This window comes from Equus caballus, chromosome 21 (assembly GCF_041296265.1).
Source record: "Equus caballus isolate H_3958 breed thoroughbred chromosome 21, TB-T2T, whole genome shotgun sequence".
NCBI classification, from domain to species: domain Eukaryota; kingdom Metazoa; phylum Chordata; class Mammalia; order Perissodactyla; family Equidae; genus Equus; species Equus caballus.
The window spans coordinates 28,299,969-28,318,237 of NC_091704.1; the positions used below are offsets into that span (position 1 = coordinate 28,299,969).

An 18,269-nucleotide genomic window follows, 5' to 3' on the forward strand; every position below is an offset into this window, starting at 1 on the left:
TTCTTTTATCAGGCTGGTTGTTAACACTGCAAGGAATGGTCAGGCTCTACACAGAATTTTGTCCTTGCTTGAAAAAACTAAAGTTTTCCCTTTGGACTATTTTTTAGACCAATTTTAAACTAATTTTGTATTTTAAACTAATTTCGCTCTTACTCACTGTAACAAATACAAATTATTCTGTATGTATCATATTCTAGGCTTTCTTCTAGGTCATTCTTTATTTCTTTCCTTCTATATTTCTTTTTTTTTCTTTTTTTCATGAGAAAATAGAGTGATTCAAACTGGGTGTAACTACATTAAGGGTCATGAACCTGGCTTTCTCTGACAAGAAAATCTATGCTTTTATTGCTAGACTCAGTTTACTCCTATTTACTGTGTCTGGTGGGATTGAAAGGGCAGGGGGAGGGTGGGTTGCATGTAGGAAAGAAAGTAATCCTTATCCTACAGTCTTCTTTTAGTCTTTATTGTCCCCGTATGTTGAGAGCATTTCTAGTCAGAGTTCTTTTTTCAAAGCTGTTAATAAGTAGTACTTGGTCTCCAGTAACTTTTTAATTAGTTTGTGAAATATTAGCCCTTTAATTAGACCTCGTATGTCTAGCCAGCAGTCTTTGGCATAGGTTTTAGATAGGCATTAATATTAAATATGAAACTGGTTTACAATCTTAATTTTACGGCATATTACAAGATAAGCTTATGAATTGTGTTGAGAGACTTATATGACCTGTCAAAACGATTCGTAAAATTCCTATTTTGAAGGGGAAATTAAAAGTCAAGGTGATGGAAAGGTCACATCCATGCGTTTGCAGGAGATGAACGACACAGATAGGAAGTCTTTGAAAGCTAATGAGCAAACTACTTGTCAGGCGAGCTGTTCAAGAGCAATGCCAGTGAGTGGAATGGGTTGTTGCCTTTGGGGAAATGATTTACAGTGTATGGAAACAAAGCCATCTTGGTTCACGAGCTGGGTTGATGTTGGCACATCTCTCTTCGGACTTTTTGGCTCTTCCTCCTTTCCCGTTTTCAATACAAAAATCAGCTTTTGCATACAAAGAACACTGTCCAAATTTGGCTTCCAGTCATGGGTGTTCTTGGTATGATTGTGAGTGGTGAAACTGGCGTTGGGTGCTTCCCTAAACAGGCATATTTACTTTAGCTTTGTATTTACTTACTCTTTGCAGTTTAACTGGCTAAGCTTGAAGAAGCTCTGCTTAATTGGAGCCTAATAAAGCGTTGCACTTTCAGAGACAGTATGCAGAATTAAAAGAATGGGATTCTTCTTTTTGCAAAAATTAGCTTTTCCCTTTTCTCTTCTTGTGTTTTTCTCATCTCCCTGCTGTCTGACCTGCCTCTGACAGGGAGACTTACGTCATACATCTAGTTATTATACATATCTTAAACCATTTACATGTGAAATAAAGCAAGTTATAGTTTTTTACCCTTTTTTCTTATAAACAGAAAGATGGAATCTGTGCTATGAATAAATTACCTTAAGCACAGACTGGCTGCTTCTGGAAACTTATCTACTGCTGCTAGATTTGGGGCTATAATATATTATAGCACAACCTAAAAAATGAAGAAAAAGAAACAACATTATGTGCCACTAGAAAAAGGCCACATTTATGGCTGAACTGCTTGTCGCTTTGTATTCTTCAGGCCTGTTTAACCGTCTTACTCTTGGATGATACGTTTTGTAGCTGTTGTCACTGGTGCAATTGGAAAGGGAAAAGGGAATGAAGAACGTGATTTGAAGGCGTGTAGAGGGATGTGAGCCTTATGATGATCCTTAGGATTTACAGAAGCCTGTAGAGCTATTTGTGCTGCTTTGTGCCCTGTGACGGTGGATATTTCATCTTTACTCCAGTTTTATGTTCTAAGATACAGGAGATGTTTTAAAAACTGTTCTGATGACCTCCTTTCCCTCTTTACTCCCAAGTCTTCTAGCTTCTGGCCAGCCCTATTGGCTTCTTTGATTTAATCTTCATGTTCTTTCACTCGTTTAAGCAACACCAAATGAGTGCTTATATGAGCCGAGACAGATGCCTAGAAAATCCTTTAAAATGGCAGTACAGGTTCACCTGCAAATGTGGAACATAAAGGCGTTTCCATTTAGCCTCTGATGAGTATAAATATCAATAGGAGGGCAGTGCACAGTTTGCTGGTATTATGACTATTTTTTTTAAAGCTATAGTTTACTTAGTAGTGGAGTATGTTAGACTAGAAAAACATCTCTTTGTATATAGTATGAAATTTGACATAGTCCTTTGGAGCTCTGTTTTATGCTTTTAAAAATGCCACAACATCCTGGAAGTGAAATCAAGATTTCTGAATGTCTAAAGCAAAGAAATATTAGAATGTAATCAAAACATTTTCTGAAAAAAGAAATCAACTTCTCCTTTTGCATTATTTAGATAAAAATAACTCAAGGGGGGCTGGCCAGGTTACCCAGTGGTTAAGTGCATACGTTCTGCTTCGGCGGCCCGGGGTTCACAGGTTCAGATCCCAGGTGCGGACATGGCACTGCTTGGCAAGCCATGCTGTGGTAGGTGTCCCACATATAAAGTAGAGGAAGATGGGCACTGATGTTAGCTCAGGGCCAGTCTTCCTCAGCAAAAAGAGGAGAATTGGTGGCAGATGTTAGCTCAGGGCTAATCTTCCTCAAAAAAATAACAAACAAACAAATAAATAAATAAAAATAGCTCAAGGACTAGCTGAGTAGTAGTCGTGAAAATGAAGGTGTCATAGGTCAACAGATGCTAGATAAATGATGCTAAATTAAAATCCATTCAGCTTCATGGGAGTTTGCACTAAAGAGATTTTGCTATATACTCTATAGTATTCAAAACTATTATTTAGATCAATTCACTGATGAAATTGTAGGGGTTTTCTTTGGTTTGTTTGTTTTGTTATTGTTACCAACGACTTGCAACAAAATGAACTAACAGGAAAACAGTGCCCTCTATGAGTGGGACTGCAGAATGCATCTTATAAGCAAGAATCAGTGTATTGTAGGAATGAAAACAGCGTTGATTGCTGGCCAATCAATTAAAATAATTACAATGAAAATAATGCCATTATAAATACCAATTAAAATAATACATTAGGCTAGTTCTTTTTTTAATCAGCAGTTTGTTAGTGAAGAAAAATTAAATTAAGAAAACACAGATTCCTGGGGCTGGCCCAGTGGCGTATTGGTTAAGTTCAAACGCTCTGCTTAGGTGGGCCGGGGTTGGCATCCCAGGCGTGCACCTACGCACTCTTCATCAAGCCATGCTGTGGTGGCATCCCACATACAACAATAGAGGAAGATTGGCACAGATGTTAGCTCAGGACCAACCTCCCCCTCAAAAAAAAAAAAAAAAGAAAAAGGAAAAGACACAGATTCCCTATCTGTCCCTGATATTTCATTAGATCATGATGTTTTGTTAAATTCTGACATAATGGTGTAGCTCAGTTGTGTCAGAGAATGATCTCTGACAAGCAGCATTAAAAAGGAGAGAACCCACACCTTCTAGTGTGCAGTTCCTGAAATTAGATGTGTGGACTGGCACCTGGCCAGCTAGTAAAAGTTCCCCTGAGCGTTTATTTAAAATGGGAATCCCCAAATCTCACCTCCAGAGGTACTGCTTCACCACGTCAAGGTGGGTCCTGGGAAGATCGTGCTCTTACCAAGCAGCCCAGGTGACTGTGACCACGGCAGGCTTGGGAAGTGATGCCTTTTGTGCTTCTGCCCTCTGCTTTGGTTTGGCACCAGCACCAGATGAGGCAGCCTCAGCTGTGCTGCCATCACCGTGTGGCTGTTCTCTCCTCATTGGAAATGGGAGCTTTTCTGCTCTTCTCTCAGAAGTCCCATTTTCTCTTTGGAGTCTTTCTCTTGTTTAGTTCTTGCCTGTCAAGGATGGTATGGGCAAATCGTTTCTTCTGAGGGAACTGTTCCTTCGGCGTTTGATGACTGAGGGAGTTGACAAATTCTTCACTTGGTGTGTCCTGGGCTTTCTACTACCCCTTCTAGAACTGTCACTCGCTAGAGCTGTGCCAAGCACGTTTACTGCTTTCCCTGTGTAGAGGGCTTTCTATAATCAGCATACGGTCAAAGACTTGATACCATCCAAAATTGACATGTTGATGAAAACTACAGACATTTGCCGTTTATGATTTAAATGTAACTTTTCCTAAATATATGTAAAACTTACTATTCTCTGCTGTATGCTGCATGTGATTGTGTGTGTTAGCCTGTGTGTCATCCATGTTAATCATGCCCCAAAATCTCATAAAGGAGGCCCTTCCACCAGCATTACTATGGCTCATATTAAAGGAAGCCTGTGACCTCATAGTCATGAAGATAACTCTTAGCGAGACCATTGTTTCTCTTATAACCTCCTGGTGTCAGGCATGTCCCTGTCCTTCTTCCTGATGCTGTTGGGAGACACGACATTAAAGCTCTGATTTAGAGGATATAAAGCCCGGAATTAAGATCTCCCGGCTTATAATAATGAAAGCATTATTACAGGCATTTAACAAAACCTGTTGAAGTACAAAGAGAGGTGATAAATTAGATTCCCCAGGGCAGAGTCTGTACTAATGTAAGTTGTTCAGAAAATTGACAATAAAATCAAAACTTTGCTTCACCTATTTATTTTAAAAAACAATAAGGAACACCCCTTTACTCTTTTAACTTTCTGAATAGCGTGCATCTCTATGTGCATCCCTTGGCAGCTCCATGGCCTTTATTTGCTGGATGGTTCAGTGCCATTAGATGCTTTAGGTGTTTTGATCCCACCTTAGTGCTTTGTTAAGCAGTCAAGCATGCCCAAGAATTCACTTTAATCCTGTTCTTTTTGTGCTTTGTTTTTTAGGTAAGTACTTTTGGTTTTCCTCTTCCTTAATGCTGAAAGAAAATGCACCTGCCTGCGGTAGAACAAATGGCTTATAAACACAAAAACCAAAAGGTAAAAAATAACATGAACAGTAGAGAATGACACGCTACCTGATACTGGTAAGAATTTTAAGTGGTAAACACCGCTATCTTTTCTAAGGAAGGGGACTAACAGTGCAGGAAGGTGGGGGTGCGACTGCGGCTGTGAGAGTAAGGAGAAGATTTCAAGGAGTGTTCATGAAATATTTATTCACACCTGCTTGTTGGGTAGATGAACAGCCGATGGCCCTGAGCCAGCTTGCCATGTCCCAGATTGGAAACTAGTTACCTAAACGCAACTGTTAAATATTTTCTGAACATCCCAAATGGACACAGATGTGGGCAATGCCGGGGAGTTTTCTATGTGTCTCTCTGTCAGTTTGTTTCTAAAAAGGAGTCAAAGTAGAAAAAGAATTTTTTTACTCTTTAATTTTTGTTTGTATAGGTCTGAAGCTATCTACTTGAATGCTTCAGTAGGTTCAGATGCTTCAAGGTTTAAATGCTTAAACATATGATCATGAATATATGTATAAGCTTCATCCAGAAAAATCCTTAAAGCTTTTGATAATAAATGTGTATAATCTGGGTGATGAGAGAGAAATGCTGGTTGACTCAAACAATTTCTTTCACATATTGCGTCTTCTCTTTCTCATTGCACATGTACACCTCCTGTGGACATGTGAAGTGACATATAAAATGCAATTGAATTTAGAACACTTCAGTGTAGTTCCCTCTGTTCACGGTCATTCTTTATTTGGCTATGGATTTCAAGATTTAAACATATGGTAAATAGTATGTGTTCATACCAATGTCAGTGTAGCCCTTTTAATAATAACACATTATGTTTAAAGTAAAACGAAATTTTCTATCCAATTTAGTGAATAAATATATGAATAGAAATATGTTAACAATTAATATGAACAAATTGTAAAGGCTCAAAGATTTTAGGGACTGCTGCCAGTGACTAAATTATTTTCTCTCCTGATTACTATGCTTACCTCATTGAGCTTTCTGCTCTCTTGCACTATCATCCCTCTGCCTCTCCTTCACTCAGTCTGTGTCTGTGTTCAATTCTGACCCCATATCCTGCACAAAACCTTCCTCAATTACTTCAGCACAGACTGGTTTATGCCTGCCCTAAAATCGTTCTTCGATACAGTCCATATCTATCTGCTTGGGCTGCCATAACAAACTGCCACAGACTGGTGGCTTAAATGGGGAAATTTATTGCCTTGTTGTTCTGGAGGCTAGGCGTCTGAGATCAAGGTGTCAGCCGGGTTGTCTTCTTCCGAGGCCTCTCTCCTTGGTTTGTAGATGACCATTTTCACCCTGTGTCTTCAGATGGTCTTCATTCCGTGAGTGTCCTAATCACCTCTTCTTAAAGGACACCAGTCATATTAGCGTAGGGCCCACTCTAAAGACTTAATTTTAACTTGATTATCTCCTTAAAGACACTATCTCCAGGTACGGTCACATTCTGGGATACTGGGGTTAGGATTTCAACCTATGAATTTTGAAAGGGACCCAATTCAGCCCCTAACCATCCATTGTACAGTTTTTCACTTATTGTCTAATCATTCCATGTAAATTAATTGTCTTTTCAAGTTAGAACACAAGTCTCAAAGATAAGAACTGATCGTATTTTGAATTTTATTTGCTTCATTCGTAGTACCTAGAGGGCTGGGCACATAATGTTAAATAATAAGTATTTGTTGTCCGGAAATGTTGGAAAGAAAAGGGTAAGAGGGCCAAGTGAGAGTTTTCTTGTCCATTCTTGCTGACTTTAGCACCCTTATCTTGACAGAAAGAAACCAGTCCCATAGGTCTTGGGGTCAGGCAATGGTCAAATGCACATGTCTGCTTCATTCCTGGGAGCTCCATCAGCATTGCCGTCAGCAGAGGCAATGGGGTGAAAGGATTTGCTGATCTCTGCAAATGGGTGAAAGTGTAAAGACGTTGAACCCAGGCACATACCACAGGAGACCATCCGGGCTTGTGGAAAATAATTACCTAATTAAATCTTCAGAACTAGAGCAGGTTTTTGGAGGGCAAAATCGTAAACACAGTAATGGTCCGAAGGTATTAAAATGGAATGTTTTGGAACTAAAATAAATTTTAGTTCTTGAAATCGTGTTTTAAGTTGTGAAATCCTACTTAACTCTTTAGTAATGATTCTAAGTGTATGCACTCTAATTTACATGTAAGATAATTACCTCTTTCGATTTGCAAGGCTAAAAAAGTAGGTTCAGTTTGTATACTTTCTTCAGTTTTTGTTATATTCCATTTTCCACAATTTCTAGAGCCAGCATTCAGAAGTATTTTCAGTGCATTAAAATAGAATCATCCTAACTTCAAATTATGCAAATGCTCATTTAATGTAGTTATAAACATGGCTCCACAATTTATAGAAAATCCTAAGAAAATACAAAATCCACCAAACTTCAGCACAACCATGGTGCTTTCTCATGCTAGATATGCCCTTGGGCGAATTACCAAGCCTAAGTGAGGCTGAGATTCTCTGTCTGTAAAAGGAGGGTTAGAATACCTACTTTATTGAGTAATTGTTGATATTAAATTAAGATATACAAGGCAGTTAGCCCAGGCAAAATAGTTGAGTTCAAGAAACGTTCCTTTCTTTTATCTTCCCTTTGGATTAGACTTTGCCCAATGGATTAACCGTCTATCCTAGAGAAGGGGTGCAGCTTTGATTGATTGATTGACTCATTCTCTCATTTCAACAATGTTTAGGTATTAGTATCCACTGTATCCTGTGTTCCTGCTAGATGTTGGGTAAATAATGATGAGAAGAAATGGAGTCCCAACTTTTATGAAGAGATGGGCATTAACTAAAATGTCCAAAAATGTATGTAAAATTAAAGCAATGATAACTGTCATGCAGTGTTAGGAGATTTTGTAACAGGGGAGAGCTGTCTTTTTTGAGGGCATGGGGGAGATGTCAGGCAACATTTTTCTTAGAATATAACATGTGAGCTGAGTTTGAAGGTGTGTGTGTGTATTTTCCAGTAGTAATAGTGGCTAGGGTGATGGTGGTAATAGTGGTGGTGGTGGTGGTGGTGGGAAGGAGAAGCAGGAGGATGAAATAAATAAAAGATGAGTATCCAGGGGCAGTGTGTGAAGGTCCTGATGTGGGAAGAAGTATGGAGAGTACGGTTACCAAAAGGAAGCCTGTGAGGCTGGGCTGCAGAGCCCTCAAAGGAAGACAGTAGCTTGAGAGGAGGGTAGGGACAGACTGAGGCAGAGCCTCATAGACTGCATTAAGGAGTTTGTCTTCCATCCAAAGAACAATGGGAAGCCAATAAAAGACTTCAGTGGGTGGGAAGGTGACATCCATAATGTCATCAAATTTGTATTTTGAAAAGATTTGTTTTGTCCTTTGATGCTTTTGCAAGATAGAAATTCAGAGTATATGTATTTGTAGCAAACAAACAGAAGTTTCTCACCTTATGGGTGTGTTTTCATTGCATTAATTTTGCACATATGATTCTTGAATGATCTGAGATTTTTTAAGCTCTCAACACATTGTATTTTCTGAATCAGTGACACTTAAAAAGAAATGTTGATTGAAACTTCCAAGTATAGGTGCTAATTTGACCCAATTAGCAGAAAAATTTTCTGGAAAAATCTCTCTGCTAATGTCATGGAGCAGTTCCATGTTCTACGAGTGGAAAATTCAAACAATAGAATGATTGTCCTAATTCCTTTGGAGCGTCTTTGTTATTGGAGATGAATCCTTGGCCACCTGGTTTTAGTAGAAAGCTTAATGAGTGTGTGATTCAGTGAGAGGACACCCACCCCTCTTGATCCTCGAAACATCTTGTAAATCAGGTTGGCGCTAGTCACAGATTTTAATAATGAGAAACTTTTTCTTTGTTTCACTGAGAAGAACTCTTACTTGGAGATGCTATCTATGTGAATTTAACCTCATTTTACATTTCTTCTTAAAGCTTTCTATGTTAATCATCAGAAGCAATGGAGCACTGTAATTAGTAAAGATTCATATCAGAAGTGTAGGGTTCCCACATGGTACATATGTTTTCACAACAAAGCTCATATTTCAATATGATGTGAATGCATCTCCATCCTAATTATCATTTCACTGATTCCTTCCCACCCACCCCCAATTTAAATAGTCCAGTTAATAAATACAACATTTATCCAATTCGTAATGAGACAACCCCATGTTGACCTTGAACCATGGTGATGCCTACTGGACTTGAAATAAATTGAATTGAATTTAATGACTAATCAAAGAGACTTTAGTCATTGCAACTACTTAAACAATTATACCTAAAGCATATAGAAGTAAAGGATACAAGTATCTCTAAGAATGAAGTTCTTAGTATAATAATAAATACTTAGTGATGTAATAATAATAACAATAATAATACTTAGTTACAATTTAGTAAAAATATTAGTAACAATAATAAATACTTAGTGATGAAAGGAAATGTATACGCAGATTGCTTACAATTGCCTCATTGAAAGTGATTCCCCGCCTTTACTCATCCTGCTTCCTTTGTTTTTAAATACACTTATGGCATTCTATGAGCAATGATGGAATCTCAGAATGTAGAAAGTTAATTTCAAACACTAAAGATGCAGTTTGTTCTACTGTTAAGTGTAGTATCATTGAAAGGTTTACATCCAAAGATTTCTCTTTGCTGTCCCAGTTCAGGTTCCTCTTATTTGCTCTCTGCCTCACTTCAATTTCATGCTAGATGTTGGCCTAAACAAGTCAAACATATGCAAATGAATTTCATCCATGGACAAAAAAATGTTGCTGGCGTTATATGTTTGATGTTTAGGAAGAAAAATGCATCTGTTTAACAAAGACTGACTATTGCATATATGAAAAAAAATGATGATAAGGTAATATGGGATTGTACTCATCTGACTCATACAAAATCCCAGGATGCTCAGAACTATTCTGATGTGCTGGAGGTGCTCCTTGGGAAGTTAGAGGACCAGCACACACATTGTTTGGCTGATGTATGACATTCAGAGTTGGCTTGCCTGGCAGCCCCAACCAAGACACACCTGGGATCTCTTGGTACCATCTCGAGACACAGACGGATCTTGCCAGGGTTAAACTGTAAAATCCAGGTAAATTGTTTTGACAAGTGACACAATTAGGCAGATGATATAATGGCATAACTAAGACTAAAATAACTTGAGAAAGAGATATGGAGATAATTCAGGTTAAGCTGTTCTATTTGCTCTTCTCTCAAGTGTTTGTTTTTTTATTTTTAGAAAAGGAACAATTGACTGTTAATTCCCTTAAATTATGTGTTAATCTGCTCATTCTAAACAATTTTATGAATGCGATCTTATGTTATTTACCTCCATTACCTAACCTGACCATCAGAGTAGAGCCAACCACTTAAGAATGAGAGCTTGCAAATACCAAACACATAGGCCAAATACTAGTAATTTTTGTCTTAAATCCAAAACACTCAATCTATTTTTCCATTAAGAACTCAAAATAGACAAAAAAATAGGGACCTGATATGATGATGAGTGGAAGATGCCACTGAGAGCCTATAGAAACGATCACCAGATTCCAGAAAAATCTCTCCAACTCACAAGATAGTATATTAGGAAAAATAAATTGAGGCTCTAAAGAACAATACTTAAGAAAAAGTCTGTTTTCTCTGAGGCAATGATTAGTTAAGGTCTCCACAGATAAACCAATTAAAAGGTTTTGACTGAGCTGAGAAAATCAGGCAGATGGCCAACTCAGTGGAAAAAATATAAAGTTCAGTCTGTAAGTTGTTTAGGAGTTGTTTAGGTTTTTCTCACCTTTCATTGTCCTAAGGTGGACTGAATGCAGGCAAAAGGACCAAAGCATTTTGGCCTGGTAGGCAGCCAGAATGATCTAAAGAAAGTAATATCTTAGTTACCAATGACTCTATTTTCTACTGTCCTTTAGGAAACTAAATTTCAAAACTCTATCTAAAATAAACCTAAGAAGTTTTAATTTTGTAACGTTTATTTTATTTGTTCTTGATTATATATGAATTATAATCTTTTGATTAAAAATCCAAACGCTGCAGAAATATAAGACTTAGGTAAAAGCACATGTTTGCCACCTTCCCTCCCATCCCCTTAGGTAACTATTTCTAAGACTATTTGTATGCACATCTAGTTTTTTTGGTACATGTGACTATATATAATTTTTTTACTGAAATGGAAATTTACTGCTTGCTTTTCAACAAACTTTGTTTTGCATAACATTTCTTAGCTAATTTTCTGTATCAGTACACATGCCCTATCTATGAAGTTATAAATAGAATAAAGCAGTATGCTGCTTATGGAAAGTCCTAGCTATTTGAGAGTAGTCCATAAGGATTGGGTCAATTCATGCTGGACTTTGCCAGAGAAAGCTGATGTCTTCCCCATGCCACCTGGAGGGAAAGTGGTTTCCTCCGTGGTTTCCACATGTCCTGGCAGGGCTCATGTGCAACCACAGCAGGTAGTATGGGTTAAGGAATAGGCTTCAAGTGACTTCCCAATGAAGTGTTGGTAAGAAGAGAGAAGGCTGTGGTCCCTGGCCCTCTTGCTGATCCCTTTTTTAGGGCAACTGTAGAGAGGAACCTTGTCAGTGTGGGTATAGATAACCCTCTTGAGATGCCAGCTCTTTAGAGGAGTTGTCAGGGAAAACCAGCTGTCCCGCCCTGGAGACCTTAGGGAAGTGTGAGAAGTCACAGCTCCTGCAGCCGGGAAAAAGGAGCCACCAGTCTCCTGGGAAGCTGAGTGTGGGCGAAGCCTCTCCAGATGAGAAGTGGGGGAGCTGCCAACAGCTAGTTCATTGTCCAGAGAACCTAGTGTGACCTATCAAGGTCATTTTGGGCCAGTACCACCCATGGTGTTCTCCTGGTTAAATCATTATTCCTGGACAGGCTTGAATAGTAACAAAACTGACATCTTGGCATCACTTCCTGGTTTGATGACGCCTGTTGAATTTTCTAACGTAGTTGGTTTCTGCAATATTGTCTTCCAAGTAATTTGGTGGTGTTTAATCCTGTCATGTCTTCCACAAATGGAAAATAATAAAAATCTTCCTTTAATTAGCATAATAGTTGTTATAAATTTTTATAGAAAGTAGGTGATAATTTTATTGAAAGAATTTCACAATAAAATGCCTATCCATTTTCCTATGGATTTTTTGTATTTACATTCCTTTCTAATTTGTATCTGTATAACATACATAATTAATCAGTGTATATATAATCTTCTTTTGTTACTTTTTCATTTATGTTTATTTTCTAAACACTTTTCTATATTATCCCCACATGATCATCATTTTCCTCATTTAATGCCTTCTTAGTCTTACGTTATAAGGCAGATCAAATTGTTAGAAAACTTCTCTTTCACTGATTTGAAGTTTTCCTGATTGTAAGTCAGTTATTGTTCTTAGCTTTGTGCCTTAGAGGACTGGCTGGCTGGCTTCACGTGGTCAAGGGACAGTGAAATTGTACATAAAATTTTGTACGAATGTGCAGTCTTCTGGAGTGTGTCCTTAGCTCCATCAGATGGCCAGACATCTGTAATTAGTTAAGAAGCATCCAGGGCTGAATCAACTCGCCTTCTATCGCTAAAGGAGTTGAACAGATTGAATACGTTAAGTGGGTGCCTAATTAGGGCCAGGAAGTTAATTAGATTTTGGAGTACTCGGACTTGGTGGTCGCCTTTGGTGTGATTTCGGTATCCCAGGATCGTCTGACCAGCCAAGCTGTTTCAAATTGCTATTAGATTGAAACCTTAGCTGTACATTAATTTCACCCGGGTAATGTTAAAAATACTGATGCCCGGGCACCGCCCGCCCCAGCCTCCTGGAGGGGATTTTGGTTCTGTTAAACAGTCAGGGTAGGGGTCAAGTTAAGGTGCAGCCAGAGCTGAGAACCACAGAATTTGAAGCCTGGATGAACAGAACGGGAGATAGGTAAGTGGGGTTGAAACTAGCAAGAGAGAGTAAAAACATTCAGGCCTCATCTGTCTTACCTGCGTAAGAATATTTTACCTATCAGAAAGATACCCCACTCCCTCAAGTGAATACTTTTAAAAATTAACCTGGTCTTTTGAAACACTGTTGTTTAAACTTTAACACAATTTTTCCCTCAAATTACTTAGGGATGAAGTAAGCACTCTTTCTGCTTTGATAATAGTAAAACTAAAGTCAGAGAGTCCAGTTACGAGGGTCATTGGAGAACAGTTTTTATTCTAAAAGAACAAATTAGTTATTCATTACAAATTCAATCATGAAGGAAAATATACATTAATTATTTATATTAAGAGAATATAAGCTATTGTTAGCACAACTTTATAATTAGGTTTTCTAATTTACCGCTTTCTGAATATCATGTAAATTATATCTTTTCTTGTTACCAATCGAATATAAGAATGCGGGCCACTCCGCTTCGGCAGCCCGGGGTTTGCAGGTTCAGATCCTGGGTGCAGACCTACGCACCACTTGTCAAGCCATGCTGTGGCAGGTGTCCCACATATAAGGTAGAAGAAGATGGGCATGGATGTTGGCTCAGGGCCAAGCTTCCTCAGCAAAAAGAGGATTGGTGGCAGATGTAGGCTCAGGGCTAATCTTCCTCAAAAAAAAAAAAAAAAAAGAATGGCAAAGGATGCTGTGATCCTAATGGGAAGTTTCAAGAACAGACAGAACTACGTCAGTTAAACTCTCTTCATTCTTTTTATGTGTGTCATTTCCTTTTGACAGGGGAGAGATTAAGGATTTATGATGGCCAAACATAGTTATAGATCAACAAGGTAACAGTTTGACTGTTTTTACCTTCCCTGGTGTAATTAACTGTCCTCTATCTGATAAGGCACTATAGCTGATTCTTGTTATTTTATCAATCTATTTTTCATTTTTGTGAAATTATGTTTTTAATTAAATCGGTTGTTATTTTTAAAGCTGTAAGTCTCTATCTTTACAATGAAAAAATAAAAAATAGGAAAGTGGAAAATGTTAACCAAATTGTTTTAGGGATCATAGGAACACCAAAAGAGAATATTATAATTAAATCTGATTTTTGTCTTTACGAAATAGATTTATATTTCTTTATTTAGAGTCAGCCCATCTGTCTCTCAGGGCCCCTCTGAGATAGTTAGACTTTGATAATGGCTTAAAATCATTCATTCATGGGGCCAGCCCAGTGGTGTAGTAGTTAAATTCATGCACTCTGCTTTGGTGGTCTGGGGTCTGCAGGCTCAGATCCTGGGCGCATGGACCTAGCACTGCTCGTCAAGCCATGAGTGGCAGCATCCCATGTAAAAAATAGAGGAAGACTGGCACAGATGTTAGCTCAGGGCCAATCTTCCTCACTAAAAAAATAATAATAAAAAAAATCACTCATTCATCAATTGTATAATTATTTTCCAAAATATATATATATTTTTTATCATGGAAAGCATTTCAGCAAGCATGGGAGGGTTAGGGCTCCCAGCCACAGGCAGAGCCCCAGACAGCATGCAAAGCAGAGTTTGAATTCAGGAAGCAGGTAGTGGTGCCCACTTAGTTTCAGTGACTCTTGATTCATTTATAGATCCTTTCCAGTGAAGTTTTGCCATGGATTCCTTAATGTCAAGAACTGTCTTTCTGAATCTTAAGCAGCTAGATTAGTTTAAAATCTACTTACCACACTACAACTAGAAAGACCCACAACTAAAATATACAACTATATACTGGGGGGATTTGTGGAGAAAAAGTAGAAGGAAAAAAATAAATAAATAAAATCTACTTACATAATAACTCATTCACCAAATATGCATGTAGAAGCCCTAACATGCTTATTAAGTATAAGGCATTGTCTCAAGCTCTGGTGATACCATAAGGAACACAACTGATAATTTCTTTCCACACAGAGTTTTTGGTTTAGCCAGACTTATGAGGTGCTCAATAAATGTTTGTTGAGTGGATAAATGAGGACTAAAAGAATGAAAGAAGCCATCTCAGTGATAGGAATCACGACCACCATGGAATGGCTGTGTGGTGTGTTCATCAGTGTGTTATGAGAAACTGTATCAGAAAGCAAAATACTAATTTAAAAAAAGCAGCCAATATTCTTTTTGATGGCACACAGTCAATATGGTATAGTGAGAAGAGTAAATAGACTAGACTCAAATCAAAGTTTCACCTCTTAGTCTCTGTGGGACCCTAGGCAGTTACTTTGCCTCTCTGGGCTTCATTCTCCCCATCTGAAAATGAGAACAATGACATTGCATTCATTTATTTATTCAGTACATTTTTACTGAATGCCTCTTGACTATCAATTACTTAGCTAGAAAAAGAGGAAAGCATGATAAACCAGATAAACTGTAGTCCTTGTCCTCATGGACCTTGCAGTTTGTAGTGGAAGAAAAATTTCGGTAAGTACTGTGATGAATGTTTTTGTACTGGCCTTTGGCCTGTGTACCCACAGATCCATTTCTTGCTGTTCCCCTCCACTGCCCTTTGTTGTGGGAGGCTAACCCCTGAAGGCTGCCGTTCCCAGGCTCTCACGTCTGTTGGTTGTTAGATGAATCAGTATGCTGACGGCTCTGGTAAGGTTTGGAGAGAGGGAAGCCTCTATCACAGAGGCCCCATCTGGGAAAGTAGCTGTGTCTCCTCTGGGACTCCAGCCTCAGCCAGGTGACCCCAAGTACTGTGAGCATCAGCTCTCCTTTCCTTCTTCCAGACCAAGGGTGCTAGTGGCTTCCTGTTGTTCCTAACCTCTGAATTGCCTCATGGTCCTTATTGGGCATCTCACCTCTTCCATCACCTGTGTAGTGAATGGTATCTATTCAGTTCATTCCTTTTGAAATTTGTAGAGTGTTTCCCTTTTCTTATTTGGTGCTATTTGACAAAGTCTTGATAAGAGTGATGGAGGAGACCATACCTTAGAAGTAGTCGATAAGGGTTTACCTGAGAAAGTAAAATGTAGGCCAAAACCTCAAGTATGAGTAAGAATCTATCAATGGAGAAAGGGAAATATATTCTAGGTCGTGTGGCGAGGGGAGAGAAAATGAGGCACATTTTTGGGACTAAAGACATGTGGATAACTGGAGTATGAAGTATAAGAGAAAGAGAGGAAGGGAAAGAATATTAGAGAGCTTTCAAGCTTTAAGGATTTTTGAATGCAAGCCAGTTGGAAGACATTGCAGTGGAATGGTATGGGCGTTTGTGTTTTCTAAAATCAGTATCTACAATGTATAGAATTGTTTAAAAAGGATGCAAAGAATCATTTAGGGCTATTGCAGATGGTGATGGTGGGGTAGACCAGAATGATGGCATGGCAACGGAGAAAAGTGAACCAGTTTGAGAGATAGAGATAAGAGGCGTCTGCACATCTTGGTAATTGATAGACTCTGGGAGACATGGTTGAGGAAGGAGTTAGGATTGTTGCCAGGATTCAAAATAGGGCAACTGGGTAAATGGGTGCTATTCACAGCAAGAGGGAATACTGGAGGAGGAAGACTTCCATGGTTGAGCTTGAAGTATGTGTGGGACATCTCCAGGTGGAGTTGTCCGGGAGCCAGGTATGCTATATGTGCCTGAAGCTCAGAAGGCAGATCTGAACTAGAGCAATTGATTGGGAGCTGTCCATCCATAGATGGTCATGGAGGTTATTTGAGTCAATGAGATCAACCAGAGGGTATGCAAGATAAGGAGAACAAGAGAGCCCTGTCTCAACCCTCTTCCGAAGGGGAGGGTGAGGAAGAGGCTGAAAAACAAACTGAAACATGAACAGAGAGTTAAGAAAATGAAGAACGTTATGTGTCATGGAAGCTGAGAGGAAGGAGTGTTTCAGAAAGGAGGGAGCGGGCAACAGTTTTGGAAATGTTCCTTGAATTTAGTGAAACATAAGTCAGTTGGTGATCTGTGAGAGAAATTTCCATAGTGGTGGGAGCAGAAACCAGTTAAGGTGGGTTGAGGTGTAAGTGTGAAGGGGGAGAATCATGATAATCGATATTAAGAAAATTGTTTCAAGAAATTTGGCTTAGACTGAGGAGGAGGTATGGAGTTAGCTGGACGAAGAAGTAGGAATTGAGCAAGGTTTTATTTAAGATGGGAAATAATTGATTCCATTTGAGTTCTTATGGGAAGGATTTGGCAAAAGGAAAGAAAATAGTGAAGGAATACTGGATGAAGCCAGGTGTCTGAGGATGTAAGAAGATGCAAAGCACAGGTGGACTGGTTTGCCTGAGCTGGTATCAGGGTGGGAAAATGGAAATCATGAATGTGGGTGTAGATGAATTTGTCAGTTTAGTGGCTGGACATGGAGAATGCTCCTTTTTGATGGTTACTATTTTCTCTTTGAGGAGGAAAATCATCTGCTGGGCGTGGGATGTAGGGAGTCAAGTGTTTGAGAAGAAAGAAGAAAGGACATTTGATATAGTGTTTAGGAAAAATGGGGGCGAGTGCTGATTAATAGTTGTTAGAATTTTAAAATGTATGTCAGGTGGTCAGGTTACACTTGCTTAGGAAATATTAGCAGGCTTTCCTCTTCACATTTTATTCCTTGTGCTGCTGAACTTAAGTATGCAGTCACCCTTTTGACCACTAGATGGAAATGATGGCTCTGTGCTCAAATGCTGACCTGCCATGTTCCTTCTGTTACCAGCCAATACTGATAGATTGGTAAATTGAGTTAACTTCGTGATGTGAATTAGGAGTAAAAAGAAATCTTAAGTAACACATCACTCAATTTTATATACAGTTTATGGGGCAGAGAAAGACTGTGGTACCACAAAAACCTTAGGAAATACATGATTTGCTTTCACACCGAGTGTAATATGCATAACATACCATCTCTTCCAAATTTTTTGCCTTAAAAATGCTAATCAGTTGGCACCAGGAGATCATTTGCATAGTCAGAATAGAGCTTTTGGCTCAGCGTTTTGTCTTAAAATAAGACAGAAATTACATTGCTCTGGATGTCAGTATGGTACATAAAACCAGAATGCTGGAAAAATAACTGCCAAATGGCAAACACCACATAGAAACTGGATTCTGTAGATCAGTTACCATTTGGCAACCATATGTGTACTCTTGGGTAACTGAAATGTCAGATATTAGTCCAGATCTTTGCTTTTGAAAAAGTCCTGCAAACAATGCCATATAAGCTGAAGTGATGCAAGGAAATCAAGTCCTTCTATGGAGTGTCCTCACTGTTTGATAGTGAAGATTGGGAATGGGGGTGGCCCGTGAAGTAGATGGCCTTTTCCTGCCACTGTCAATTCCTTATTGTGGTGGTATACAACTGCCATCCCGCCACATGAGATGTTAGACTGAGGAAATCTACACAATTTAACTAGGTTAAAATATAGATATTTTTAAACTACG

General features: G+C 38.7%; 1 protein-coding gene across 24 annotated transcripts in view; it reads left to right on the top strand.

The window, feature by feature from the left end:
- Window positions 1–18,269, top strand: part of PDE4D (phosphodiesterase 4D) — a 1,371,041-nt gene that overhangs the window by 955,129 nt on the left and 397,643 nt on the right.